The 15,573-nt window shown below is 32.6% G+C and overlaps 1 long non-coding RNA gene across 2 annotated transcripts in view; it reads left to right on the top strand.

The window, feature by feature from the left end:
* The window catches only part of LOC125777320 (uncharacterized), a 46,510-nt gene extending 31,152 nt beyond the window's left edge, over window positions 1–15,358 (top strand). Inside the window, exons 3-4 of one of the 2 annotated variants that reach the window (XR_007422241.1) lie at window positions 3,884–4,017; window positions 15,116–15,358. This is a non-coding gene — a long non-coding RNA (uncharacterized LOC125777320). Of the gene's footprint in view, window positions 1–3,883; window positions 4,194–15,115 lie in introns of those variants that run through there. The other variant, XR_007422240.1, reaches the window with a different exon arrangement.
* The last annotated feature ends 215 nt before the right edge of the window (window positions 15,359–15,573 follow it).

The following is a 15,573-nucleotide window of genomic DNA, read 5'->3' as shown; positions in this document are numbered from 1 at the left end:
AGTTGGTATCAGAAATGTACCTTTGATGGGCATTATTCCACCTTGCCATCGCATACCTTTACAGCACGTTGTCTCTTTGTAATCTGAAATATTAATTATGTTTTAAGCATAAATTGCGCAAATTCACGCTTTACGCATTTAACTGTTAGCCTAATATATGCGTAAACAGGGTTAGACGCATAGTGCTTGGGTTCGAAATATGTTAATCTATGCTTGCCCGCATTTCTGCTTACGCAGGTTAACTCATACAAACAGCTTTGTATATGTATGTGTTTGTATATATGAATTAGCAAGTAAATATTTTAGTAACTGTCAACGTATTTGGGTAATTATTTAGATATCTACCCATAAATATATATGTATAAAGTGTATGCGCCCACTTACATACTTATATACATGTTTTTGTAAATGTATTTCATGCATATCAATTTAGGCTTCCCTTTTGTTTGGCTATTATATTAGCATTAATATTAGCAGTTTTGGTTAATTAAATTTGCGCAAACAAAAGCATTGCAGCGCGTCAACAAGCAGCCAGCAGTGACTATAAATAAGAACACAGCATACATGCATAGTTATGTACTTGTATGTACTTATATGGCCATGCAAATATATTTTCTTGTGTGCTCTTATATATATGTATGCATATGTACTTATGTTTAGTGCAAACAAATGTTTATCCTCAAATGTCCAGTTTGTGCCTGGAAGATGACTAACAAGCAGCAACAACAACGTAACGAATTCATTAAAGCTCATCCTTTTAGTAGCTGAACTTACTTCGCTGACTTGGCTCTCTTATATGTCTATATACATATATATATACATACATATATGTACATAAGGGTACAAATTTGCACTAAATCCGTCATAAGAGTGATATAGGCGAACGACAGCCATGAAAATATCTGCCAGTTGGTATTCTCATGTGAGTATGTATAAGTATGTAGTATAGTATAAGTTAGTGAAAATGGTTATGGTGTAGATTTAATGGATATCCTGACGACATATAAGTACATTTTATATACATTAGGGTGGTTCCACAAAAAAAAATATTGGTTCCTTATCGCTTCGTACTCTAAAAAGTTGGTTTTGTAGACCCTTCTTAGAAAGGATGTCCAAGTATGAGCGCTTAATTCTAATGGAAAGATCCCTGGACTAATGGTTTTTTATTTTTTTCCCATCATCGGATAGAAAAATTTGTATATCGCTTCCAAATACTTGTAAAAGTATTTCGTTTCATAGATTTTATAGGAAAATTAATTCTATACCAAAAGGTCTCCTGCTTGTTTTTTTCGGAAACTTAACCATTTCGAAGATATTAATGGTTGCAATTTGATTATTTTAAGATACATTTGTTCATACTTGCTTGGAAAGCCTTTCTTTGAGGTGTTTATCAACCAATTTTTGAGACTACGAAGAGAAAAAAAACATTCGCTCCTTTTGAGCCACTCTAATGTACGTATATATCTTCGAGTGTATATACATATGTAAAACTCTACACATGCATACATATGTCTAAGTCCTGCCACATGTTCGACCTTTTAACTTAGCTGTCATCTGTGGTAGTTTGTTATGTTGGCGTAGTATGTTTGTTTGTTTCCACTTTTTACTTTCGTACAATAATTTTGTTTCATTCTGAGCCTCTGGAACATTTGCCAGCAGACTGTTTTGATTTCACCAAATTGACATTGTCAAAGGCCTCTTCTTAATTTCCTTAGTCTGTCAAGCTATTACTGAAAAGCATTTTAGCTGTTAATTTTTAAATTTTCAACTCATAATTCCCTTGATCATATAATATAAATCAAATATAATTCATAAAATTTTTTGGAAATATGAAAAAATTAAAAATTACTCAAAAACTCTCTTCGACGAGCGCATTGTGGTGAGCCGAAAATTTTAGCGAGTGACCAATCGAACAAACAATTGGTATATTTAATATAAATTTTAAGTTTTGGCCTTTTAGATCCCCTAATCAGATAATAGGAGTTAATTATTAAATGAGTTAAATGCATTTGAGATCAAATGTAATCGAAAAAGCTTTTAGAAATGTGGAAAGAGATACTGGTACTAGACTAAAGAGTGTTTATACTAATTTAATGAGCATATACTATATAGTTTATAGTATATACTGATATATGTTGAATTCAGTTGGAAAACCTTAGGGTTATTTTTGCGAGTCATTCCTTTTCAAGGGAATAGAGCTTAAACAAAGCAATCTGTGAAGTAGCGAAGAGAGGACGGATTCTGGAAATTACAAGCATATAGCTGATCAAAATTGCGAATGTTTTAATCGGAGCATCGCCTAGATGTAGGCAACAGTTTTTAAGATTCTTCAAAAAATTAAAACTGATAAAATTTAAAAAAAGGTTCAGAACGATTTCAAATTATTTTTTTGTGTAAAAAAGAATTTTAATCACAAATTTCATAAAAATTAAAAAGCCGTAACTAATAAAAAATACAAATGTCTTTAAACCCTACCTCACATAAAAAACTTTAACATACAGTTGTTGCTATTGTTATTGTAAGCGTTATGTAGCCACCGTTAGAGTAGTAAGGTTAACATAAGTTGTCATCGAGGTCATTCAACGGTAGACTCAGAAAATGTGTTGTTTCGATGGGTGCGACCATAGGTAGAAGGGTATCAGATATCAAGGGTTAGCTGGAGATTGGAAAAGGTGGTTAGAATCAAGCGGGGACTCGACATATATTTGGTATGTTAGGGTCGATTCTGGATAAGAAGGAGCTTAATCAACTACAGTATCCAGAACGAAGCCGCGCATTGAATATTCTCGATTCTAGCGACAATCGAGACGACGTGCTAGTCTGCAATCAATGGTGGTTTGACTTCAAGTACGTCAGTCACTGAAATACAGTCGGTGAAGGTATTTATGGCTTCATTGTGAATGGCCGAAGTCTGGTCGGCGTATTTTCGACGATGTAGTAAAAAAATACCTCATGATGGTCCTAGGAGGCGGTTGCGCTTCAAGTAGGAGACTTCCGGAATAGTTTGTACGAAAACACCCTAACAGAAACTGCTTGGAGAGTAGTTCATTACATTCCTTAGCTGGAAGCATATAAGCCGCACTAGATGTTTGATCGGAGTCATCAAGAGATAACATACAGTAAACAAATATAGTAAATCTTGAAAAAATGTTGTAAAAATCAAGAACAATTGAACTAAATTGTTGTTATGGTAGGACTCTTTAGAGTTATAATCTAGTTCTCTATCGTCTTTAATTCCGTTTACTGCCACATAGTAAAATAGTCTACACAAATATTTTCAAGGTTTCCATTTTGTATGTAAATCCGCTCTATGACTAATGTTTTGGCGGAAAAATATTTATAATATATGTACATAATATTCCTAATATGCATAGTACATAGATACATATTAATACATATGTGTATGTATATTCTCATATTTTCAAATCTGTTTATTTGGAACGCGCGCCCTGCGAAAATATATTTCTCTAAATAACATTCGTCTCAGCGCCGAGTGTCATAAATCTGTTGATTGTGCACATTCTTCAGCCGAGCAATGTCACGAATAGTCCATAAAAAGCAAAAATAATGCAAAATATTATTGTAACTTATATGCTAATAGACTACCACTGCTTATATCCGTCTATATCCATATATAGTTATATATATATATATGTATTGTATATGTTATATATGCTTGCCTTTAACGCCAACTCATTGCCTGACATTCGCATGAAACGGCAAGTCTTTCGTACGCCGTCGCGTGTTTGGCGTTAACATAATTTCTCCCCTCCACCTGCCCGCATGTCAACAAATTGCCACATTTTGTATTTGTAAACTAATTACCGTAATTTATTTATTTTCTAATAATATTTTTGTTTGTCTTCGTCTTTTGCATTTGCAGATTTCTTTTTTGGCTGTGTGCTGATTTCATTCATAAATGCCGTTCGGCAAATATTTGTTTTGCGACGACGACGAGAGAAAAGAAGAGCCCAAATATGTGCTAAAAGCAGAACTGAGAATTGCAGAAATAACAAAGTGAGTAACATAGAAAAATTGGCGGAAGAAGACTAATTAAAAATTATTTATGTTGTTTCCTACATTGCAATTTTCTTTGGCAGTGGAAGAAATATTATTGAGAAATAATATTGAGAAAATTAGTTCGAAGCTTTTACTTGAATTCCAAGTTTGTTTGGGATAATACATTACATTTGAAGGCGTTCTGCAAATATTTTTTCTCTCTTGTTTAATTTGATTGGAGAGTAAAACTCGTCGAAGAGTAAAAAATACTAAAGGTATCTGTTCAAAAAACTATTACTATTTGAAAAGTTTTGTTTCAAAATTTCGTTGGAAATTAAAATTTTTCTGCAAAATTGTCGAAAAATATTTTAATATATGTTATCTACAAATATTTCTGAATACTAAATTCACTATATAACTATAACTAATTTCACAAAATATTCTCTCTTATGAGCTCTTTAATCTACCACCATCAAATAGCTGAATAGATTGCGCTCAAACATTATATACGGTCTCAAATATACTTTGCTCTATGCTATCAAGATCCTTATAGTATAATTTGTGTATCTCTGACTGACCCCAGAACACCTGTTTTTGGATTGCTCAGCGATTTGCAGAAGCAAGCTAAAGGCTCTAGGTTCCATCTACGTGGGCAGAGATCACATCACCTCGGTCACGCCCAGCAGGCTCCTGGATATCTTTACTATCTATCTGCCTATCTCTGACTGACACCTTTTATTCTTGAACAAGATCTAATCAGTTTCCACACAAATTTATGACGCAATGCTTTCTTGGATTTTCTGTGGAGTTGACTACATATCCTCTCATTTTTAAAATTTTCTTAAATTTTCATATTTCTTGATTACAAAGTAAATCTACAAGTCCTGTTTTTATCCTCAAATGCTTATAAGGGTCTTAAAACAATTCTTCACATATTAGATATCCAATTTTGGGGTTAAAATGGTTTGCCGCGTAGTGATTTTGGATTCTTATTTGAAATTCTGAACCCAACGATCAGGTGTACCATATATAGTAGTTGGTTACTTTGATTCCTAAATTATTGTAAGCTTTTTTCCATTCAGCATTTGTTTGCTCGCTTAGTTACAGCTCTGCTCTCTTATCAAAATCTTCACTTATGAAAGTAACAGCGAAGTTTTCCGGTTGAACTCAAAATAATATGGATATTTGTAAGCTTCAGTAAATCGGTAATAACAACTAGTTATTCAATCTCTAATAAATTATGGCGATCTATTGCTTTTGTAGTAATTCTGCGTTCGTTTCGCCACTGTCTTAACTCTGGCGAATTGAATGCCGCCATTATTTGGAAGCGAGTTTCAAAAGACTAATAGGCCGTTCATCTCGTTTATTGGAAGTATACATATCTGCGATAGGCGATAGGGAATCAATATGCAGCTTACACCCTGTTCTCTCCAATTGCAAGCTCAAATTCATTCCATATATAAATAGAACACCGAGTTTTTTTTTAATTCATAAGTGAAAACAACCCCTTAAACAATAAATTAGCTGAGTCATATGTTTTTTCACATGCCCATCTTAATTTCTTTGTATGTTGTCAAAATCGTGAACAGCTGGGCCTTCGGATGGCAACACTTAACTTCAAAGCAAACAAATTAAAATTGCTGTGCGTTTGCCAAGTGCTAAAATGCTAAAATTGCTCAAGGTGTTGACATATTTATATACATAGCTGGCAATGAAGTGACTAATTTTCACTTAGTCACCTCTTTATTCATTGATTTACCATAAAAAATTGGCCTTGCAAACCGACTTGGGTCTGAAATGAAAATAAAAATAAGAGAATTATTAACTTCGGTTGCACAAAGGCTACAATATACATGACGAGCGCAAACAATTTCATACAAAAGTTTTATTTGAACTTTCCTTTGTATGATAACTATATAACAATGGTCCGATATCGGCGGTTCCGACAGATGAACATCTTTTTTAAGGAAACAAGCAGTACATACCTCAAAAGATGAGGGACTAGTTTGTGTATATACAGATAACCTGTCTATGTCTGTTGGGACTGAATTGACTCAGGTCATCAAATGATCACTTATGTATATATAAACAGTTCCAGGTCTGCCATAGTAAAATACATTTTTTTGTCAATAGTCTTTTTTTTATTCAACATGATTCCCTTCAAGGCTAATACACTGATCACTTCTTCATTCGACGAAAAATTCTTCCCAGCAAGCATTCTTTTGGGAGGACGGAGCCATGTGTAGAAGTTCACACAAGTGAGGAAAGCTCTCTGAGCGCCATACACTTGGAAGTGTGGTCAGAAACGATTCCTTTACATATGACTCAAACAGCTCACGACTTCCAGTCTTAGACCAAGTATCCTTTGGGTAGCCATAAAACATCCAATTGATGGTGAGCTAAAGTCAGAAGGCGAATCATCAGTTTTTGCTGGTTTTCTCGCTTAGTATTATTTCGAATTTTATTCCTTAAACATTTTAAACTTTTTTTGCTGACCACACCAAAAATGTGCCACTATTTATCTGCTTTATTAACTTTAATATCACTTACTTATACACACACACACATAAACATGCATTTACGTGAATATAATTTCAATGTCCAACCGATATGCTAATAGTGTTAACAACCTTATAATCACCGCTATAAATGACCGTTGTGCAACGTAAATGCTATTAAGTGGCAACACTGGTGCTTATCGCTATCGCGCTGCTAACAATAAACCTTTTAAAATTTCACACGATAATGGCGTTTTGTATGCATTTACGAAGAGCAGAGAATACAACTATGTGAGGCTGTGTGTACGTGTGTGTGTGTGTGTGTAAATGTGTCAACACAATCTCTCCGCCATTTTTTTCTAGCCAAAAACCGCTCACCTAGCTGGCTGTGTGCTTGTTTTGGGATATCGCTTAAATGCGTTGCTGCTTTTTGTTGTAACTACAACTACTACTTTATGGCCTTTGTTGTTTGCAAATACAGTCATACACACATACACAAAGCCACATCTACACTGGCGCATTTCAAAAAACATAACCGTTAGTTCGATAGTCCGGCCACCAGCGACAGGAATAATTTTAGCAACGCCATTTACGTAACTGTACATGTTTTGTGGTTGTTGTTATTGCTGTTTAAATGTACCATCGGGTATACAATGGCACCTGGTGGACCGACGACAGGCAGACAAGCAAACAAACACTTCGATAAGGCTTCGATGCAAAGCACAAAAGGCGTGCAAAAACTTGCCTGGTGCAAATGGCGTGTTATACTAACGGTATAATGCATGTTTGTATGGCTGTGTGTGTGTTGATTGGGGCTTTCTACGCTGGCGTTACTTTAAAGTAGCCATTTGAATATTTTGTTTGGTCATTACTTTCATTTGGCCATAAAAGCGTCACAATGTTGTTGTTTGTTTGCCGGCTGGCGTTTGTCGGGCGCGTTTTGGGCGCGGCTGTGCCGGCCGACATTGAGGCTCACCAAAAATTGCGGTTTGCGGCTGGACTATGTATGCTCCTCCATATTTAGTATACATATGTGTATATCGTGGTTACATATTGTTTTTATTATTGATAAAGTGTAGTTATGCGAAATTTTACGATAAAAGCTTTGCACACTTAGGCGCTTAACGGTAAAAAAATGTGTGAGCCTGTGTGGACTTTAAAAAATTTGAAATTTGCATGCATATTGTCTTCTATATAAAAATCATATGTAGTACATTGCGCTTATAGTATACAATTTGTTACTGATTTAGTTTCACAAAAGTCTAGAGAGTGGCGAATCGAACACAAAATTGGTATAAATCTATATATTGTCTCCTCTATAAAACCACATGCATTGCGCTCATACTATAAATTTTTTTACAGTAAAAAATTATCTGACTTAAATTTACAAACGTTTAGAGAGTGTCGAATCGAACACAAAATTGGTATAAATCTTTTTATTGACTCCTCTATAAAATCACATATATTGCGCTCATACTATACTTTTTTTTACCGTAAAGAATGACCTGACTTTAAAAACATTTTAGAGAGTGTCGAATCGAACACAAAATTGGTATAAGTCATATAGACTGGCATAAATTAATTAATATAGCAGATCTTGTAATTATTTGTTATATTTTTTCTCTTTATCATAGCTGAGTAGTTATTTCAACTCCACTGCATCAATTTTAAATCTTAAAATCTAAGAGGATGTTGCCATACTTATCTAAAAAATTAACATTATTTAAACATACAATCTTACATTTTAAAATACATGAATATACTCGTAAGTTAAGAAGCTATGAAGAAAGAATTTATTTTGTAAATTTTAATAAAAAAGTAATGTAGAGCTGCCACATGACTTGAAATTATAAAAAATTTAAAACCAAAAAGTACTAATTTTATAAAAGTTGCATTTTTTTATCAAGTATTGATATCAAATGCTTTTTCTAAGATACAATATAAGTTCAGAGTTGCCACCCTTACTAAATTTTTAAATTGGCGTTTTTCAAAATATATAAAAATCACCATAGTGATAAAAATAGAACGTATTAAAAAAGTAGTTAATTTTCAAAATATATACAACTTACGGCGTTGCCACTTAATCTGAAATATAAAAGTTAATAATATAATTTTTTAAAATGAGTTACAAGTAATCTAAATTTGTCTTCTACGCGCTATCACCAATTCAAGAGTTTTGGTGATAAAGAATTTTCATTTACAGAAGTTCGAGTAATAGATGTTCAACTGTATTTGAGCTAATAGAGACTAAAATAAGAGATCAAAAACTAACATGTGAAACGAACAAGTGTTCTGCAGTTTAATTCAGCATAAAATAGCTATTTAAGACCTCTTTAAAGTTTTATAAACACTTTGTTATTCTTTTTGTATATTATATTATACCAATTTATGCGATTTATACCAGTTGTTGTTCGATTAATCACTAACGAAGATTATCATTTGATGAATGGACAGCAGCTGGAGTATAGATGTGTGAAATAAGTTTATACCAGTTTTACAATTTATACCAGTTATTGTTCGATTCACCACTAACGAAGACTATTGTTTGACATATCAGTGACAGCTTGTCTATAGATGTACGATATAAAATTATACTAGTTTTAGCATCTATACTAGTTGCTGTTCGATTTGCAATTTTCCGTAATTTGAATTTCTCTGATCTTGGCTGGTTTGAGCTTTGAGACAGCATATTTAGAATGTAATCTCCCAAAGTAAAATAATATAGTAACATACTTAAATATAGTAAAATACTTAATCTTACTTAATATACTCTTTTGTTCCTCTTAAGTTCCGCACTGTTTTCAACTGATATACTTAACATAAATTTTTGATGGTCTAAAGGTAAAGCAGCGACTATGTTCATATGAGCATATCTATGCTACTCGAAATGCCGGAAACCCCAAAAATATTATGACGGAAATTCACTTAACCTCCGCTCATGTACACAAAAAAATAAAAGAAAAAAAAAAAAAAACAACGACAACGAGAGAAATACCTCAAACCAATCATTGGCAGCGCTACGAGCAAAAATCTCTACACGCTTGGCGTTCTGCCCGGCGCTTTGTTGTTTATTCTATGCATGTTTCGTTTGCTGTTTCTCGCCTGGACAATACTTTTGCGATATTTTTTTTTTTATCATTTCCCTCATTTTTCGCAAATCCATTCGCTCGCAGAGGGAGCAATCTTTCACTTCCGCCACCGGAAGAATTTATAAACAATGAGTTAGTGAGTTTGTTAGCTATCACTTTTCCTTTAGTTCAGCTTTTTTATCCTTTATACCTTTGCTTTTTGTGCAGACTGTTGTTTTCATGTGACCACTTTGCTCATGTGTGCAATTGTGCAGATGTGTAGTTGTTGTATTTGTTTTAGAGTTCACTTCCGGCTGACCCTTAAAGCCCAGCTAAAGTGGAAAAGACTAACACATGTGTTCAAAACTATTTATACTCCCTATAGTCTCCGAGCGACAGCGAAAAAATTTCCATGGGAAAATGCAGTTTGCGCCATATATTTTGAGACTATCTGGCTTCAGTAGCATGCTCCGTTAGTTATGAGACAATTGTAAAGGCTAAGTGTACATTAGGATGAGCCAAAACTTGTATATGGAAGTCATAAGCGGTTCAATGATGTTTTAAATGAAACCATATTTATTTTAGTCTTTATATGGTATTCTTTCAATGCTTACATGACACCCTTTAACATTAAGCTAAAAATTTTTTCTTTGGGAGATTTTATTCTCCGTATACACAGTGTTTCATTTTAACCCTTGAATTGGTTAGTTTAGTTTTTTGCTCACCCTAATGTAAATATATGTATATATGTATATATTTTTGCTTGTGCGCTCCCAGGTTTCGAGTGTACGTCCACATATATAAATATATATAAATATCACATCACAAGTCAGATTAAAAACATGTGTCCGCCGCATAAAAGAATTATGACCCTAGTAGTGCAAAGTCTGTGAAAAAATCTGCATCACAAAGTCGCTGCCAAGGAAATGGCGACAAAATTGGCGCAAAATATTCAGCAAAGTATCAATATAGCAACAGCATAAATTTACATAACTGTATAGTTATATATTATACTCGATACAGTCGTATGGTTAGTGGCATTACCACGTCCACGACAACATTTATACTTACATATGTATATGAATATAAAATGGGTCAGGCTGCAGATAAGTTGTTGATATTTTTACGTTTGTGGCTCGTTTTTTATTGAAAAACAAAATAAATAAATAAAATTATACTCATATGGAAGCTGCGGTTACAATGAAAACCATGAGCAAAATATAGTGCTGAGTTTCCACATTTTATTTTGGCACCCACAAAATTTTTATGAGAGGAAAAGAGTGAGATGCTATGCTATAATTTATTTCATACTATTTACCAAGTTTTTTGAAAGTGCCAAATCGAACATAAAACTGGTATAAGTAACATAGATCTCTATAATCAAAAACAGCTAGCATAGCAAGTATTTACATGACTTTAAAAAGGTATACGCTTATTATTTCGAACATAGCGAATCAAACATACAACTGGTATAAATAGCATAAATTGGTATAATTAAAAAACCAGCAATAACGCGCCGTTATATAATTTTAAGGAGGTGTACGCTTACTATTTTGAGCATAGCGTATCGAAATTAGAACTGGTATAAATCATATAAACTGGTATAATCAAAAACAGCTGGCATATGAAAAGATAACTTCATTTCTACGAGGTATATGCTTACTATTTAGAGAATCGGACGTATAACTGGTATAAAAGTCATTGACCGACATAACTGTTTTAATCGGTTATACTAGTTTAATAAGTTATATACGTCTTCCTCTTATTCCCTTAGAATGCATTAGACTCACTAAATTTTTTGTGGAAGACACTGATTGAAGAGTTTAAAATAAAAACACCCTACCATTATATTCCTAGTAGTACCACCGATACTAATTTATATATAAAAATGAGTAAAATCAAACGAATGTTCTTCTCAACCACTTATTTAAAATACTTCTCAATTTGGTTATATCAACTAGTCCGCTTCAAATTTGATCTTGCATGTAAATCAAAATTATTTGAATTTCCAGACAGGTTGAACATTTTTTTGCCCAAAATATCAAGCTATCGGTGTCTCGATAATTTTTGCTCATATACAAGTTCTGCACATGCGAATTGACTTTTGGGATATGCGACTATGTGCGCTCATATGTTCGTATGCAAGTATATAACGGCATTTTATGCCGCAAAGATACACTTTTGGTGTAAATTCATGATTTATTGCGACAAAATTTAGAATCACTTTGCGATACATTCTCCGTCATATTCATGCCACAATTTTGTTATTTTTTTGTGCTTCGGAAGGAAATTAAATTTTTTTGGTCTTCCAAGTGAAAAAGAAATTTATTATCTATTAAAAGTGGAGCTGAGTTATACAATTTCACAGTTTACTTAGAAAAATATGTATTTAATATTATGGAGAGAGGTAGAGAGTAACATTTTAATTTTCTGAGTTCCTGTTTGTGCATTCAAAATAAATCATCTCCAGATACAGTACACTCATATTAAGCATAAATTTGTGTAGATCTCTCTACATATCTATACAAATTACCTCAAAATCGCAATTTTTTTCTGGCATAATTTTTTTTTCGTTTTTTCAAATCATTTTCATATCTACTTCTTCATTACAAATATGCATTCACAAGCGTTTACATTAAATTCTAAGCAATTGTTGAGTTCTTTGTTCGAATTCGATGCTAATCTGCATCACGCATGCGCATGAACGAACGTAGACAACTGCAATATAGTACAAAAGAAAACGGGAATAATATGATTAAAATTAAATCAGTAAAATACATTTTCATACATATACTATTATTATATATAAATGTGTATGGCAACAGCGCACACGTAAGCACTTGAATTCACAGCAAGGCACGTCTGCGCAGTTCAATTGTTTTCGCATATTTTGAAAGTAAGTACAGTTGAGTTAGAGGTGCATACAACTAAAGATATCTGCAATCAATGAACTGAAGATTATAAAGAGCCTCGCTGTATATGTATGTAGCGAAACTGCAGTAGAGGGAGGGTGCCTTAGAGTGTTATTGGCTTATTTCACAACTGTATGTCTGTTAACTGGATTATTTCAGATACTAGTGATTTTGGTGATATTAGGTTTATTTTGAAATTAAACCAAAGAATTTGCAGTTCGAATTCCTACCCGAACAAACATACATACATATCCACTTTATAAATTTACTGAGAAGAAAATGGTTCTATAGTTGTTCAAAGACTAATGTTTTTCTCACTAGTTGGATTACAGATCATATATACAAAAAGTCTATAAAAACAGCTGTGTTCAAATTAATATTATTCACTGTTCACTGGTATTTCATGGAACTAAAATTTTACGTCTAAAACGTATCGAGTTCATGAACCCGAAATCCAGTCTGTTTCGAATTTTTGTCCTGTAAGATGTCAACGGAACATGCAACTTGGAATAAAATGTTCTAAAAGTTCAAGGTTTGAGGTTGTATGTATATTATATCGGATCGTTCGTCTTAACAACTGTATTTGTAAAACCGTTTTACAGCATTACGTTCCGAAAACCTTGTTTAATGATCACGACAGTATATTGGAAATTTCCTCTTAAGTGGATGAAAAAGGTTCATTTTAGAACTAACTGACACAAGCTTATCAATCAAAATCCGGTTCTTGTATGGAAAACCTATTAGTTTCACGACATACCTTTACGAAATTGGATAAGGCTTCTTATTCAAGGCAACGGTCTCAGGAAATTGTTCTAATCGGACCAAAATAAATCAAACTAAATATATTTGCATAAAATTTTCTGCTATAAGAATTATAACTGTAGGAAATCATAGATTCAGGGCAGCCGAAATTAACGCTTTTTCTCTTTTTTCTATGTTACAATATATGATTTCATATTTTGGTCGAATATTTTCTTAGACTGCTGAAGGCAGAATTCCTATTCAACATAGAATTTTATGTTCCTTGAACTAGTCGATATTAGTATATTTATAAATATTATAAGTATATACTACATAACGATATGGAGATAATTTTTCAAGTAGTTGGAAGCGAGATTTGAATTTTTCTTGCTGATAATAAGAAAAAAAATAGAAAACTGTAATTTGAGGGCCTTCCAGTTACAAACAAGAGCTCATACTTGGAGCGACTCTCTTAGAGGTGTCTAAGAAACTATTTCTCAGAGTACCAAGCGAAAAAGACATTGGTTTTTTTAACCCACCCTAATATGTGCACATATATGTATACCTACACATCACCCTCAAATATATTTTACAATTCAAATTTCTTTGCAACTGGAAAAAGAAATAAAAATAAAAAGCGAAAACACGAATAATGAGCATGAAAAAAATATGCATACATATATATGTATATGTATATGTGTATAAAGAAATCTCAAAACACAAAGGCATTACGTAATCACTTGAACAAATACATTTTAATAATGGCAGCACAAAGACTACAAAAAATAAAGAAGTAAGAAACAAAAAGAGACGCTTCACATTGCCGCCGAAGTGGTTGTGGAACGCTGCACTACATGGTGGCACAATCATATCCAGAAAAGGAACCGAAACTGCGATCTCGTATTGCCACAAAATAATTTGTATTTCCATGCTTGCGCCCAGAGCTAATAAAGAGAAGAAATCACAAAATTTAGTTGCCTCAATATTGCAGCAGCCAAAGACTAGTCGCCTGTTGAGCGCTCATATTACACGTACACATACACAGACATACATAAATGTATGTATGGAAATATTTCTTTGCCATGCATTTGAAGTGCAAGCGTGGGCGTTACAGCTCGGATTTTTATATAATTATATAGATGCGTTCAGCAAATATCGGCATGCACTTGAAGTATGTATGTACATATGTATGTTTATATTAAAAAAATACAGATTTTTTCTGCCATCCGCGCCGCTGCGGCGCCTTTGTGTGTCGGACAATCGTCCACATTTTTGTTGTTGTTTCGCTGGCTGCCGTCTTTAACATTTCCTACTTTAGTCATGTCTGCATTGCTATCATTATCATATTTCTTACACTTCGTTTGCATAAATTCCTGCGTGCATTTGCAATGTGAAACCTTTTATTGCCCCTGTGCATATGCAATGAAATTCAAAACGCGTATTATTGCTGGTGAAGTGTTGGTGCTTAGGGGGCGGAGATTTTTTCATACAATATTGAATGCCAAAATAAAATATTTTTTAAAGTGAATTGACTTTTGAGTACTTTTATGAAGTGGTATTACTTTTTTTTTAATATTTTTGCATATTTCAAAAAATGCTACGGAAATTTCTTGGCAATTTTTTGATAACGAATTTTATAGTTTTCAAGTAATAAATTTTATGTATTAATTTTAAATAATTTTAAATAAATACAATTTGCAATTTTAATTTTTAATTATACTTTTCTATATATTATTTGATATAAATAGTAAAATATTTCATCAAATAATATATAAAAAATTATAATTTTTGCTTAACTAAAATCTTTTTATATAATGTTATGTAATACCTATTTCTTTCATATTTTAATATATATTTATTGTTCCGTTACTTATTTATAATTATTTATTTTTTTCAGATGGATGATTTACCATTCAGTTTTGCGCTGTAAAATGCCCCATATACATATGTATGTACATATACATTTGTACATACATACATATTTTGGATACGGAAGACAACTTAATTCAGCAAACTTACGGTGTCAAAAGTTCTTGTGAGTACTTGATCAGCATTTAAATTATATTTACGTATTTATTATTAAAAAGCAATGTCCTAAAGAAAAAAACTTCTGAAATTAAAAAAAAAAAATCCGAAAAGATTTTTTTCCCCAATTTTTTTTTTCAAATTTCCAAATTTTTTTTTTTTTAATTTTTAAGTAATTGAAATAATATTAATAAAAATCAACATCCTAAAGAAAAAAGAAATCAAAAAAAAAATTCCAAAATACCCATTTTTTTTCCTAAATTTTTAACATATATTTAAATTTTTTTTTTTTTTAATAAATTTTTTAAGTCATTGAAATACTAAGAGCTT

Source organism: Bactrocera dorsalis, chromosome 3 (assembly GCF_023373825.1).
Source record: "Bactrocera dorsalis isolate Fly_Bdor chromosome 3, ASM2337382v1, whole genome shotgun sequence".
NCBI lineage: Eukaryota > Metazoa > Arthropoda > Insecta > Diptera > Tephritidae > Bactrocera > Bactrocera dorsalis.
The sequence above is the reverse complement of the archived record's forward strand: the minus strand, read 5'-3'. Positions and strand labels throughout refer to the sequence as shown.